Here is a 17021-nt window from a genome sequence, read left to right on the forward strand (position 1 = left end):
CTTCCATAGCCAAGAGCCATCTGAGTGTGCCTTGCACATTATGGAGGTTATTCTCTCGGTCATGGAAGCTTACATTCCTTTCTCATATTCTCTGACTAATGCAGAAAAAAAAGCTTGGTTTACTTATGCTTGTTCTAATGCTGTCCACAACGAGAAGGCCTACAAAAGGTACCGGAGCCAACCCACTCCTGAATCTCATCTCTTCCATGTTTCTGCCCAGAATCGTGCTGAGTTTTTTCTTCACTCTATAAATAATTTCATTTGTACTAAATGCTCTGAACTCTCTAACTTGAATTCTTCCCGCTCCTTCTGGCACCTTGCCAAACACCCGTCTAACAACTTTGCCTCATCATCCTTCCCTCCTCTTTTCCACTCCAGTGGCTCTGTAGTTACTTCTTTTACTGATAATGCAGAACTCATCACTCAGACTTTCTCCTCCAGTTCCATCTTAGACGATTCCGGTGCTGTTCCTCCATCACTTCCCCCCTCTGATTTCCTCATGGCTGACATTAAAATTTCTTCAGCTGATGTATTTTCTGCCATCACTAGCCTCAATACTAACATGGCATATGGACCTGATGGAGTCCCTCCTGTTGTCCTCAAGAACTGTGCTTCTGTGCTTACAACCTGCCTAGGTAAACTCTTTCGCCTTTGTCTGGGAACTTGCACCTTTCATTCTTGCTGGAAGTTTGCTTTCATTCAGCCTGTCCCAAAGAAGGGTGGCCATTCCCATCCCTCTAACTATCGCCCAATTGCTTCAACATCCTGTGTTTCAAAAGTTTTCGAGTCTATTCATAACAGAAAAAAAAATAATAATAATAATAAAGCATCTCTCCTATCACAACCATCTTTCTGATCATCAGTATGGGTTCCACCAGGGACGGTCTAGTGGCGATCTTCTCACCTACCTTTCAGACTCCTGGTCATCCTCCTTTCGAGACTCTGGGGAAAGCTTTGCCATTGCACTGACATCTCAAAGGCTTTTGATCGAGTCTAGCATAAATCTTTAATTTCCAAACTGCCCTCTTACGGCTTCTAACCGTCTATCTATGCCTTCATCTCTAGCTTCCCTTTTGGTCTTTCTATAGCTGCTGTTGTAGACGACCACCGATCTTCTCCTAGAGCTACCAATAGTGGTATTCCTCAGGGCTTTGACCTATCACCAACTCTCTTCCCTCTATTCATCAATGATCTTCTAAACTGTACATCTAACCCTATCCACTCATACGCTGATGACTTCACCTTTCACCTTTCCATTTGCTTCCCGTAGTGTCCATCTCAGCAGTTACTTAAGCAAACAAAGGATGAGGCTATAGCACACATAATGTCTGACTTGGCTCATAGCTCTGATTGGGGAAAAAATAATCTCGTTTTCAATGTATCAAAAACTCAGTTCTTACATCTATCCAACAAAACGTTCCACAGGAGAACCCTCAAATTTCTATCAATATCCAGCTCAATTCTGCATCATCTTTAAACATACGAGGGGTTTCATTCTCTTATAATTTATCTTGGAAAGAACATATTGCCTCTCTTGTAAAATCTGCTTCCACGAGATTAGGTGTGCTAAGCCGACTCCATGCCTTCTTAACCCCAGCACAGTTGTTGACTTTATACGCGGGTTTTATTTGCCCCTGTGTAGAGTACAACTCTCATGTGTGGGGAGGCTAAGCACATACAGCTCTTCTCAACAAGGCAGAGTCAAAAGCTTTTCGTCTCATTAACTCTACTCCTCTTATTGGCTCCTTTCAACCTCTGTCTCTTTGCCACACTGTTCCATCTTTATCTCTTTTCTTTCGCTACTTCATTGGAATCATTGGTCACTGCTCCTCTGAACTGTTTACTTGCATCCTTCCACCACTACGGCGGGTGCGTAGCACCCGTCTAGCAACAAACTCTCATCCCTTTTCTGTCCAACTCTCTAATGCAAGAGTTAACCATTACTCCCAGTCCTTCATTTATTCAACAGGTCAACTCTGGAACTGTCTTCCTCTGTCTGTAATTCCTACTGCCGATGATCTTCATTCTTTCAAATGCAGTGTGTCCAGGCATCTGGAAATGAAAGGATCTTGACTTTGACTTTCTGTATTCTTGTTTTTATTTTTTCTTGAAGGAAACAATTTGCGGGCTCCTGGCCTTTGGTTCCTTCTTCCTTGCATTAAAAACAAAAAGACACACAATTGCTTCAGTCAGGGATTTTCTTGAGAGGAATGAGGGATGTAAAAAATAAAACAAAAAACTAAAGAACAAAAATAAGGTAAAAATGGGGGGTAGAAGTATGGAATTCTAGAATATTTTAGTCCTAATCTAAATGCTAACCCATTCTGGTACTGTATAATTCAAAGAAATGAAAGAGTGGCTTAATTCTTCTGACTGCAAAGATTTCGTTATGATATCACGATGGTCTGGTGCTGGCCGAAATAAACCGTCGAGGTATTTCTATAAATTGCTGATCGAGACCTCATTGGTAAGATTTCCTCTAGGTGAACATGTCTGGTTTTAACCAGAATCAAATACAGTACTCCATTACGTCCGTTCCCAGCAACAAAAAGTTAAAAATAAGTAGTTCGTGGTATGGCGCCGAAAACACCAACACAGCGATTTATTTCAGTAGTTTCCTTAATGGTTGCACTCAAATACTTTAGCTAACTATATATATATATATATATATATATATATATATATATATATATATATATATATATATATATATACGAATCCTATCAAGTTTTGAAGAAATAGTAAGAATACTGGAGGATACATGAACGTCATTCCGAATTAACCCTCTCAGTAACTTATTATGTTTCAGTCAACGCCAGACGACTTCATACATATGAATGAATCATGGAAGCCTAAAAGGAATTTTTAGTTGCCGAAATACTCGAGATAAGAGAATCTTTAGGTCCCTCTGGTAGACGCGAAATATTTTACGGAATTACGAACGCCACCTTGAGGTAAACAAATGATCCTTGTTTTGGCTTGGCAGAAGGCGCCTAAAAATTCCCAAGCCGAGCGAATTTTATGTTCATTCTCTAACTCTGGCTGCTGGGATTTCTCTTAACTGAACAAAACCGTCTGGCGTTACCTTAAACAAAATTCCTAAGTACACCATTGACAAAGTGATAACAGCAGACTCTCTGAGCCTCTGATTGCTAAGATTTCTCTCATTTGAAGAAAATTGCCTGATGTTTGTATAAATGTTGTGGGCAAGTGAAGCAACATCAACAAAAGGGTTACTGTAGTAATTTGTTAAAATTAAAACTCCTCTCGCAAATAAACAAATGAATATTGTTCTAGCGACCACAATACTTCATGATTATGAGGGACGCATACATTTTAAGGCGCGTCGAGTTTAAAGAATGTTTAAATGGAAAAAAAAAAATCTGGGGTCTAAATCCCAAATGAGAAGGATATACTTGCTTATTTTTTTATTTTACAAGCATGATATTACGGTATATTTTATATATATATATATATATATATATATATATATATATATATATATATATATATATATATATATATATAAGAGTCTAACGCCGTCCAAACATAATTTGGGAATACTGTTATATTCTTCAGGCGGTTAAAATGGATTTTTTAAACGAGAATTTCATCATATGATTCATTAGCATCTTCAGGCCTCGGATGTTATTTTTATTTAATTCTTGCCGCTACCAGATAATGTTATTCTGATTGAGAGAAGAGCCTTGGAATGAAGGGGTTAAGTTAGTGTATTTCTAACCTTTCCAGTTCGTAAAGCCTTCCCCAAATGCTTGTCGAGAAATAAGGTAAAATAAGACATCATCGTGCTGAAGGGGTTAATGCACCAGTACACACAAGGCAGGGTGCAGTAGGCTACAGTTCCACCAATCTGAACATCTTCACTATTATGACGTATTAGTTTTCTTGCTACTCCCAGACGATCTCACTCAGCTTCAGAAAGACATTATTTTAGTGCTGAGGAGGTTCATGAAGGCTACAAAGAACTCCTCCAGTTGTCTCCCAGCACTGATTAAAGTCGTCTAGTGGCAACTATAAATATACTGTATATATGAAAAATCCTACACCCACACACGTTGTAGCGAATAAAACACACACACACACACACACACACACACACACACACACACACACAAAGTAGCAGAGGGGATTTAAAATCTTTCCTTAGTGAACCCTTTCATACTGATGATGTACTTAACTTTTGCCACCTCCTGACGCTTTGAACTAGTTTAGGAGAAATTTTTCGTACGAGGGGGAGGGGGGATTAATATGGCCGTTTATAACCTCTACAAAACGAAAAGCTATGCCAAAGTTGAATAAAATCGTTTGGAGACCGACTGTAGAAATCAAATGAAAACAGATCCTGGTACTGAAGGGCTTAGAGATGAGAAGCATACATGACAAATTATATTAAAAAATTTAGTGTAAATGATGTGAACGGTGTTTTTGTGTGCTAAGAAGTGTAAGTGGAGGCGGTGGGTTGTATTTTAGGTGATACTGTGACGTGCATTCCAGTGAGGTCTTGTAAAAGGGTTTAAAGCTGATGTGGCAGAGTTGTCCTGTGCTCTGGCTGGCTGGCTGGCTGGCGCTCTCTCTCTCTCTCTCTCTCTCTCTCTCTCTCTCTCTCTCTCTCTCTCTCACCGATAACAATACATCGATATTCCTCAAAATCTCTTCCACCTGCATCTCACAGCAGAGAGAGAGAGAGAGAGAGAGAGAGGGGGGGGGATGGCTGATCCATATAGTACGGTAGTAGTAGCAGCAGGAGAGAGAGAGAGAGAGAGAGAGAGAGAGAGAGAGGAAGGTGGTTGATCCACGTGGTGGTGGTGGCAGTAGTAGTAGTAGTAGTAACAGAAGGGTGGTGTATAAGAGTTATTGAATCAAGAAGTCTCAGCATCCAGGAGGGTGAGAAGTGTGTATGGAACGGAGCAAAATGTAATACAGTGGGCTCACTATATAAGGGGATGACTGGCGGTCAGTAATCAATCTACTCGTACTACAGTGAAGCGGTTAAGGTAAGCCGTAAATCAGCGGATACAGTACAGCTTGTGGATGAAAAACTGAATGTAAGTGAGCGAGATTAGTCTTCTGTGTTTCAGTGCCACCCCACTTGAGCGGGTAACAGTGAGCATGTAAAAAAATAGTAATAATATTTATTATAGTAAATATAAATAGAATCACTGTCCTACCTCCAGTTTTTCTTGTTTGAAATTGAGTGGTTATGATGCGGAAACAGGAAAGGGAATAACATGCAACTGAACGCTACCAATGGATCGCGTGTCCATCCACCTATCAATAAAACCTTGCCATCTTTACACCACGAGACGCGCCGAACGGTTTCCGAAGCTTGTCGGTAAATGGTGAGTGACTGCTTACTCAGTCATAAGGATTCACTTGTTTGGTGGTGCTCAGTCAGGTCGGGTGTTCGGGTGTTCAGTGTTCGAACTGTTCTGTGCCTTATGGAGTGGGACAGAGAGAAAGAGCAAGAGTGATGACATATCAGAACTGTTTCCAATCGCCAGAGACACTCTAAAACAATATTCAGTATCCCTAGCTGATAAACCAGGGACACTAAACATCCCATTCACTCCATGGTGAAATTATCACTACAAGAAGGTGTGAGTAGGCTACCGTAATTACGAGAGAGTTTACCATGCATGAGTTGATTGAGAAAGCAATAAAAAGTGACAACCATTAATGACCCATGGCTCTGTCGACTAGGGATATATATATATATATATATATATATATATATATATATATATATATATATATATATATATATATATATATGTATATATATATATATATATATATATATATACATTATATATATATATATATATATATATATATATATATATATATATATATATGGAGCCTCTGTGGTATAGTGGTAAAGTGTGCGTTTTCGTACACTGAAGATCGAGGGTTCGCGCCCAGCCAGGGTAATAAACTTTGGGAGCGTTCTTCTGGCCACGTACTGCTTGGCGGACATTAGGGGTGCTGTGGTTGAACCAGCGTTGCATACTATAAAGTATGCTTGCACCCAGTCGGCTTGCGCGGGCCGATTACACTTGGTTCACTGACTACACACACATCCAAAGCCACTCCAACACTGCAGTTACACTTACAAGTACTTCTCACCCTACATACAATCTCTGCTAGACAGCCTAAGTCACTTGGTAGAGATACATTGGCTGTACCGTCCCCATTTCGGTCGGGATAAGCCGGTCCTGCAGTGGACACTCAAACGGCTGATGAGATTATCTATATATATATATATATATATATATATATATATATATATATATATATATATATTATTGCTCTCGTTTGTACAGTACCAAATACAAAACTGCCTTCCTCATTGTCATGGTCAAACCTTCCTAAATGGTATGTAAATAATTTGAAGACGTCAGGTATCCTCTTACAAGACTGTGTAGACAAGCTACTGTTATGACAACAGGCTGTGCCTTTTCTGGCACTAAAAGCATAGCTTTTCTCAGAACTTGAAAGGCTAAAGATAGAATCCAAACACGAAAGCAACTTGAGGGACTAATATAAATGCTGAATACACGCTCACTTGTCCCTTGTTCAGGAGTTCCTGAATATGGCTTCATTATGCAGTCTGTTTGTGGAAAAACGGGAAAACAAGGTGTGGGTGGATGTGTATGTCGGTTCGAATTCTTTGGTTGCAACCACATTTGCAAAGCCACAGTTGCACTTCATGTCCGCGATCGGGATGGACCTCCAGGTGGTAATGAGGCTGAAGAGACAGATAACCAACAAGACATAACAGGTGACGACGCTAAAGTACAAATGATAAGAACGACAATGATGATACCACCAAGATGCTCAGGTCATCATCGGCTACTCAGGCAAAGGAACAGTCTAAGCGGAAGAAGATCAAGTCAGACGATGGCACACAAATAGTGGATGCTCTGGACATCCTAGAAGGTGTCGCTGCAAGTGTTTCTACGCAACAAGATGAGTATGGCGTTTTAGGGCAACAAAATTTGCCCATCGAAACTGCACCAGGTTCATATCATTCGGCACCAACTCTCAAAACACAATAGGCTCGTGTTCAAAATGCCACAGGGGATTTCGTAGAACCTCTTCCTCAGAATATATTTCGTATATTACATGTTAACATTTTCTTGTATGTTATATCGTTTTCATAACGACATAATTTGCATCGGCAACATACAAATGGTTACTGAGGTACACAATGTGCAGAGTATGCTAATGAGGATGTTACGAAATTCCCAACCCATTTAGAATACGATCACAGGTCCGCTAATCTCCTACAACAATTCCTTCCCTAACTTCTTTCTGTTTGTCACAATCGCTTTTCCACTGGGATACTTGGGTTAAACATGCGCCACACTGGATTCTTAATAATATATTACACTGCAAAAAGTTGTGTTTCCGTTATATAATGGAGGCTAATTACTTTATTTCCGACGTATAATATTAGGGTAGCATGCAGCTACACAGATACGTACCGTATATTTACGTATACCAACAAAGTAGTATGATAATATAGTCCATGTTATTTCAAGATGATGCTGAAGTACTATCTTTATTTCTTCAGGGTTACAATAAAATTCATGTATGTTTCTGCGATCACTGAGTTTGCACGGCAAGCATTATCTCAAAAACACACCATACAATGAATAAATGGATTAATCATTGTTTGTAATGAATAATTTAGTTTTCATTTATGTAACACTGTAAATAAATATTAAAAACCAGATGGATCTGTTACTGGATACCAGTAAGAATAGTATTGTTCTTTCATGAAATTGGAGTAGGGGTGCCGTGCGAAAACTGTCTGGTGCTTTGAAAGGGGTGCAAACAGGAAAAAGGTTAAGAACTTCAGCCTTGGAGGCACCCTGCCTGGAGGTGTTAGGAGTGAGTCACCTTGTTGGAGACGCAAGGCATGTCTGCTCTATGTATCTATGGAACTCTCTCTCTCTCTCTACCCTTACCGCGTAAAGTATGCGACGTAAACAAGCAACACGCCTTAACTAAGCCAAAGCCGCCTTACATAAAGCACACTGCCTGCACCATCAACGAGAGAAAGAGAGAGAGAGAGAGAGAGAGAGAGAGAGGGGGGGGGCCTTACGATACATTACTTCTTCCCCCTTTATCCACACTCGCGGTACAATAAAATCAGTGTTCCCAGTTTCACTCAAGCTTATCTACAAGTGGCGAAACAACGAGAATCCTTCATGCACGTCTCAGAATGGCTTGACTTCCATGATATGTATTCGCCAAACCTTAAAAAGATATCAATTTCTCTGATTGTACAAGTAGTCTCGTAACTCTTACAACACAGCAGAGGTAAATGGGACTCAAAGACAATAACTATTCGAGATGATTCATGTCGACTCCTAACACCTATCTCCCAGCAATTTATTATGCGTGTTTATTTTTAGCTAGAATATATAAGTCACTTTCTCGGGAGCACGGAAGCCTCCCTGGAACAAAGTTGTTAGCAATTCATTTTGCAAATTACATCCAGATATATTTTTTAAAAATCATATCTGCATCTTTTTAATATCGACGTAATGTATATTTAACATACATGAGCGTGCACAAATTAAATGAATTCATTTTACTCTAACCTGACTTGAAACTGCCCTTTCCCCAACTTGATTGCAGAGTTATAATGAAGGAAAAGCATTCAGGAGCCGAATGCTAATCGCCCGCCAGAATATGCTGCTGGCCAAGTCCAAAATTTTGGCCATATCTTTATACCCTGAAGGTTTCATGTTGATCGCTCAAGCCGTTCATGAGATATAATCGCGCTGAAGGCGGACGATAAAAAGTAGTTGACCTTTGGCGGCCATTTTGGTGACCTTGACCTTGGCCCCGAGTGCCCATTTTCGAACTCGTCCAAGATTTTGGCCGTATCTTGATACCCTGAAGGTTTCATACTGATAGCTCAAGTCGGTCATGAGAAATGATGGCAACACACACACACACACACACACACACACACACACACACACACACACACACACACACACACACACACACACACAGGCAGGCAAAAACATTATCGCTCCGCCTTCTAAAGGCGGGCGATAACAAGAGATAAACACTAGAATATGATACTGTCACGAAAAAGTGCTATGCAATGGATGTAAAGCCGTAACACTGTCTTTTTCTGCCACTGAGTTATGCTAAATAAGCTATAAAAGGACGTAACTCCGGGCCAAGGTGAAAGAGTTGTAGTAAGGAAGACGTCTATCTATCTATCTATTGCCAGACGCCATAATCCCTTACGGGGTGGCCATTTGACTCTGAGTTATTTGTTTTACAGGGAGGGGCACTAACCCTCCACCAACCCACTTGACACGTAGGAAGCACGTATGGTTTGGTTATATGGTTACCACCCAGCTTTGTAAATGGTTTCTTGGCTTACAGGAAACCATTTGGCTTGTCACTCGATGTAAAGCCACCTGTAACGGAAAGAAAAGCATCAAGTAGCGACAGGAAAGATGGGCGAATGCTTGGGAGAATTCTAATCTTAATTGTACATGGCCCATTATTCTGATTAAAAGAAAAGGTGCGATAAATACAGGCTATCTATACACACACACACACACACACACACACACACACACACACACACACACACACACACACACTGTATATAGTGACATCCTCTGATGTAAGGAAGATTTTGTAACATCTCTTCCATAATGTACAATAATCTGCACATTACATTTCACTATTCTCTTGTATGTTACTGATCCGAACTACGAGGTTATTAAAACATTATAAAAGAAGAGCATATTATGGTACAATATGCTAAACAAACTGCTAAGGATGAGGGGTTACAAAACCTCCATGTCACCCAGAATGTCTCGAAGTCTAAATATATATATATATATATATATATATATATATATATATATATATATATATATATATATATATATATAATTGGAATGGTTTTAGCGACCCCAAAGCGTTTTAACCCCTTCAAAACGCTGGGGGTATTTTTGTATTCTCTCTCTCTCTCTCTCTCTCAAAAGAGTTCTACGGTTTATTTTGGCCTCCACTGCCCCCCCACGGCTTACACATGTATACCTTGGCTCCTGTTCTGGCCGCGTACGTTGTTTTTTTGCGTGTGCACATGTAAGTTTCTCGGAGGTACAGATGGCGCAATGAGGTCACGGATTTATATAGTTATTGATCAGTTCCTTGCTCCTGCCCTGCGAGGACGCCATTTGTTTTATATTCCTACTGTTCCAGGCGATTTATTCATCTTGAGGGAGCACTGTAGTAGTTTAGGAGTTACTAAAGGCAATATCTAACCCTACCAATTCGACAAGTTTCTCCTGAGGTGAACGAAAAATCGTCAGTTTGGATATTTAAACTGTAGAAATTATACGTACACCCTTCATAAACACTTTCATTACTGCAGCTTCTTGCTCTTGGTCGTTTTACTCAGCATCTACGCCTGGACATACATAAATCTATGGTGATGCAAGCCACAGTGAATCAAGGCTGCACACTTGGCAGCATATATACCTAGCACGAGGGAAGTAGGTAAGTTTTCTAGTAAAAAATAATAGTTAGGGGAAACGGGTGCCAAGGAGCCTCTGAAACTCATGAGAAGACGCTCTCTCATGGCCATCGCAGACATCATTGGGTAGAGGTAAGTTATCGGACATATGAACACATATTTAGTTATTTATACTGTACATTAAAAAATGATTATACAGTCTGAGATACATAATATAGCCCACTGACTGCCAAAGAGTCTCTCAGCTGGACAAAAATAGTCTGGTGTTAGCTTCAATAACTACGTGCGTCTATACGAATGATCCATAATTAAAGATCTATATTCACCACATCTCTAACCCCAACTCTCTCTCTCTTTCTCTCTCTCTCTCTTGCCGCAGTGTTACATCATCCATTCTTTTTTATCACTCTAACAATGGACCTAGTAGCTATTCTGAACCGTGCTTGCCTTCCCCTTTAATACGATCATGCAACCATCTGCCCATACTCTCTTATCCCTTACCTATGTTTCAAATGCAAGAGTCAACCGGAGTGGTCAGTGCTTCATATACACAAAAGGTCAATATTCCCCCTGCCTCCGACTTCCAGCTTTAGTCCCTTCCTTACGATGACGTGTTTATCATTTTAATCCGCCTGCCATCAGATGATCTTTATCCAGTTTTAAACTTCAGAAGGATGTCTAGTAATGAAGGGGTAAAGGAAGGTTGTAATCAAATCCTTCAGTTTAAAGTCTACCCTATAAATAATAATAATAATCCATCCATCCATCATGCAATCCAATGTTGTCCCATGAGGACCGTAGGAGCCCAAGGCTGGGCAAGTTGGTTCTGACATTTAAGATGAGTGAATAATAATAATAATAATAATAATAATAATAATAATAATAATAACTCTCCACTCCCCTTGCGTAGGCACGATAAGGAAGCTTCACCATAAGATGCAGAAAAGACCCTAAGGTAACTTCTTGTGTTACATCAACATGATCTGAAAACAAAGATGTCAAAGAATGCGCGTGTAAATTCTACGTGCCTCGACTGGCTAACTGTATGTTTAACTGTAACCATATTCTTCTCAGATTATAAGTAGGGCCACAGCTACATATCTGGGAAGTTACAGCTTTAAAGCTTTTGTATTTTTTTCTAGATCTTGTCCCAAAGAATAAACAGCAATTTGAATTCAGTACTCTCCACTGGGCTACATGGCAAAAAACTGAGCCAAACTTATTCAGCATGCATTTTTATCATAGGATCTTCAACCAAATAGCTGTATCTCAACTAGTTTCTGAAATATTTCAATTTCAAATATGCAGTTTTTAGAATATAAATGAGCATATCACCTTCAAAAATCAGTCAAGGTCATTTATCTTTGGCACAAGGACTTGGGTTATCCTAGGGTACCTTCATATGTAATATCAAGATCGAAGACAAAAAGTGCTAAGAAAAATAATAGCAATACTGACGAGAACAAGAAGCTTCGTCACTTATATGGCGAAGCTTAGGCTAATAACAACACTACTGCTACTACTGTTACTACTACTACAACTACTACTACTACTACTGCTGCTACTACTACTACTACTACTACTACTACGATCTTAAAATGAAGGGTCTAAGGGGGACTATACTAAGAATACTGACGAAAAATTATGAAGTCATAAATTTAACTTCACTTACTTAAATGCTGAAATTGGTTGTTTTAAAGCACCTACGAGAAAAATGGCCTAATTTGTTTATCTGTCGATGATCTGCTAATTTTTAAAAATCATAAACTAATATCAACACACACAGACACCTACAAAGGCACAGACAAATCACCCGCACATATTCACAAAATTCTCTCTCTCTCTCATCAAAATAGTGCAAGCACATGCGCGTGCGCACCCTCACGCACAAGTATTAAAATACCCAGTACATACACGAGTACACGCGGTTGCGTCCCCCCCTCCACACACACACACACACACACACACACACACATAAACCCGAAAAGCCAACGGCCTCCCAACGCACAAACACATTAAAAACATCCAGATACACATAAGCATTCTTAAAGCATCGAAACGTTTAAACACACTCATCAAGCATTTAAACATAAACACACACACTTAAACACCCAGACACATACTTATAAAGCATTCACACACAAAAACACCCACAAAGCATTTACGCACATAAACCCACACATAAAGTACCCACACGCCAGTAAGCACACCCACATACAGCATACAGACACACATATTCACCCATTAACGCAGCCAGACAAAAACACACATAAAACAGTCATACACAAAAACACACACACAAAGCACACAAAATATTCAGAAAAAAAAACACACACGCACAATACGCTCACATACATAAAGCACCAGACACAACAAATGCACATGAAAGCACACACCAAGAATCCAGACAAAAGAACACACACACACACACACACACACACACACACACACACAGCTTCCGAACACAGCAGAGAAACACATTCAAACATAACAAACGCAAATACATAACTTTTACTCCTTATTCGTTGCTTTCTTTACCTTTTTTTCAGTGCTCTCTCTCTCTCTCTCTCTCTCTCTCTCTCTCTCTCTCTCTCTCTCTCTCTCATAGTAGAGGTATGTTACGAAGGACCTAACCCCAGAAAGTTCATTCATTCATAAGCACGAGAGAGAGAGAGAGAGAGAGAGAGAGAGCGAACGGAAGGACTACTATCCTTAGCCACTGACATCCTTTTCACTGGCCCCTCCCTCCTTCCCTCCTTCTCCTCCTCTCTCTCTCTCTCTCTCTCTCTCTCTCTCTCTCTCTCTCTCTCCTATGCTTAGCCACTGACATCCTTTTCACTTTCCGTCCCCCCCCCTCTCTCTCTCATTTCACCTCTGTTCCTCTTCTCTTTCCTCCCCCTTTCCCTCCTCCATTCCTCTCTCCTGTCCTCCTTTTCTCTTTCTCATTCTTCCTTCCTCCCTCCTCTCCTGCCATCCCTCCCTCTCCTCTTTTCCTTTCCTCTCTGCTTTCTCACTCCCTTCCGTCCCTCCCTCTCCCTCCTCCCCTCCCTTCCCCTCCCTCCTCCCCCCCATCTCCCTTCCTTTCCTCCCTCCCCTCCCCTTCCGTCCCGTCTCCTCCCATCCCTCCCCCTTCCTCCCGCCCTTTCTCCTTCCCTCCCTTCCTCCCACATCACCTCTCTATCCTCCCTCCCTACTTCCTTCTCTGGGTCATTCATTCACTAATTCATTCATCCTTCCTTCTTCTCTTCCTCCCTCATATTTCTTTCTTCGTCCCTTCCTTCTTTTGTTTCCTCTCTTCCTCTTCTCTTTCCTTTCTTCTTCCTTCTCTCTCTCTCTCTCTCACACACACACACACACACACACACACACACACACACACACACATACACTTCTTTCCTCCTTCCCTCCTTTCCGTCCCTCCTTCCCTCCCATATCACCACTTCATCCTCCCTTCCTCATTTCCTCCTCAGAGTTGTTCATTCACTAGTTGGTTCATTCATTCTCTCTTTTCCTCTTCCTTCCTTCCATTCCTCTCTTCTCCTTCCTCCTCTCCCGCGTCTTTCTTTATCCTTCCTTCCTCATCTTTCTTATCTCTATCTCCTTCCTCTCCATCTCTCCTTCCTTCCTTCCATCCATCTCGCTCCCTGTGCCTCTCCCCCTCTCCTTCCCTCACATTTTCACTTCTCTACCCTCCCTCTCTCCCTTCAACGTATTTTCACTGCTTTTCTTCCTTGTATCTCCTTCTTTCCTTTCTTTCTCCCTACATTCCTCCTCTCCCTGCCTCCTCCCTTCTCTCTCTCTCTCTCTCTCCCAACGCACCCTGTATCCTGTATGATTGTGGTCGTGGATGGTCGCAGTTGTGGTTGTTTGTTATTGTTATGAATGGTGGTTGCTGTGACTGTGGTAGTTGTGGTTGTGGATGGTGGTAGTGGCGGTTGTTTGTTGTTATGAATAGTGGTACGTGTGGTTGTGGGTTAACGTAGTTGTGGCTTTGGTAGCTGTAGTCGTGGATGGCGGTAGCTGGGGTTGTGGATGTGGTAACTGACTGTGGTAGTCATGGTTGTGGGTAGTAGTAGTCGTGGTTGTGGATTTTTGGTATTTGTGGTTGTGGTAGCTGTGACTAGTAGCTGTGATTGTGGATGGTGATAGCTGTGGTTGTGGATGTGGCAGCTGTGTTTGTGGACAGTGGCTGATATGGTTGTGGACGGTGGCAGTTGTGGTTGTGGACGGTGGCAGTTGTGGTTGTGGACGGTGGTAGTTGTGGTTGTGGACGATGGCAGTTGTGGTTGTGGACGGTGGTAGTTGTGGTTATGGATGTAGCAGAGTGTGGTACTGAATGATGGTTGTTTTGGTTATGGATATGGTAGTTATGGTTATGAATACTGTAGCTGTGGTTGTGGAAGGAGGTAGTTGTGGTTGTGGACGGTGGTAGTTGCGGCGGTAGATGGTGGTAGCTGTGGTTCTGGATGGTGGCTGTGGTTCTCGATGGTAGTATCTGTACCTGTTGCTGCAGATGATGGTAGTTGTAACTGTGGTAATGAATATGGTAGTTGTGGTGGTAGTTTTGGCTGTGGTAGTGAATGGTGGTAGCGGTAGTTGTGGTGGTGAATGGAGTTCGTTGTGGATGTGGATGGCTGTGGTTGTGAATGGCGGTAGTTGTGGTGGTAAATGCAGTTAGTCAAGGCTGTGAATGGTAGTAGCTGCGGTGGTGAATGAAGTTAATCGTGGTTGTGAATAGCGGTAGTTGTGGTAGTGAATGGTAGCTGTGGTAATGAATGGTGGCAGTTGTGATATTCGATGGTGGTAGTTGTGACTGTGAATGACGGTAGTTGTGGTTGTGATACTGGTGAAAGGTAGTCTACAATGTGGATGGTGGTAGCTGTGGTGATGAAGGGTGGTAGTTGGGGTTGTTCTTCCCGGCTATGAGTGGTAGTAGTTATGACTGTGGTGGTTGTGGTTGTGAATACTGGTTGTTGGATATGTGAATGACAGTAGTTGTGGTAGTGACTATGGGTATTTGATTTGTACACCACAGCACACAACGCCACACCATACCACAGCACCCAACAGTTCACACCACCCACCACACTGCACCACACGACACCACGTCACACTTACACTACACCACAACACGACACAACAGCGTACAGCACTACCGTACAATATACATCACACCACTAAACAGAACACTATATTACACTAAACCACACCACCACCACACTATGCCACACCACATCATACTACACACCACACCACAACACATCACACCATAACACACACCACACAAGATCATACCAAAGTAAACTACACCATATCACACCACCTACCAATCCATACCACAACCACAGCATGCCACATCAACCAAACTGCACCACACCACATCACACTACACCACACCACACCAGCACCGATCGACTCAGCGTTTCCATCATTCGAATACATGTGGTACAATACAACGAATTAGTGTGTGTGTGTGTGTGTGTGTGTGTGTGTGTGTGTGTGTGTGTGTGTGTGTGTGTGTGTGTGTCGTCATACGTGGGTGCCAGTGTGTGCATGCGTGGGTGTGTCACGTCATATGTGGGTGCTAGTGCGTGTGTATGTATGTGGTAAGTGTATATGCCTCAGTATGTGTGTGTGTATGTAAGCCATTCACAGGCTTACACCAAAAATACACACACACACACACACACACACACACACACACACACACACACACACACACACTTAAAACTGACTCAAACACGTACACACGCGGTATATTTACAATCATGACACTTATCAACACACACACACACACACACACACACACACACACACACACACACACACACACACACACACTTGAAACTGACTCAAACACGTACACACGCTGTATATTTACATATCAAGAAACATATCCACACACACACACACACACACACACACACACACACACACACACACACACACACACACACACACACACACACACACACATACTTGAAACAGACTCAAACACATACACACACGTTGTACATTTACATATCAAGAAACATAACAACACACACACACACACACACACACACACACACACACACACACACACACACACACACACACACACCATATCATCCACTATCACACCCATCTGCAAACACTATTATGCGAGCCTCACAACACCACAATCTGCACGTATCACAACAACCACCACCATCATACCACAAATGCCACAGCTACCACCATTATAACTACCACAACTACGACCCTCATTACAACTACCATAACTATGACCCTCATTCACATATACCACAGCTACCACCATCACCACTACGGCCACCATATCATAAATGCTACAACTACCCCCATCACCACTACCACAATTACCACCATCATACTTCAAATGCCACAACTACCACCATCATCACTACCAAAATTACCACCATCATACCACCAATGCCACAACTACCACCATCATACCACCAATGCCACAACTACC

This window comes from Coenobita brevimanus, chromosome 57, assembly GCF_032717465.1.
Source record: "Coenobita brevimanus isolate Jiangsu-jjx chromosome 57, ASM3271746v2, whole genome shotgun sequence".
NCBI classification, from domain to species: Eukaryota; Metazoa; Arthropoda; class Malacostraca; order Decapoda; family Coenobitidae; genus Coenobita; species Coenobita brevimanus.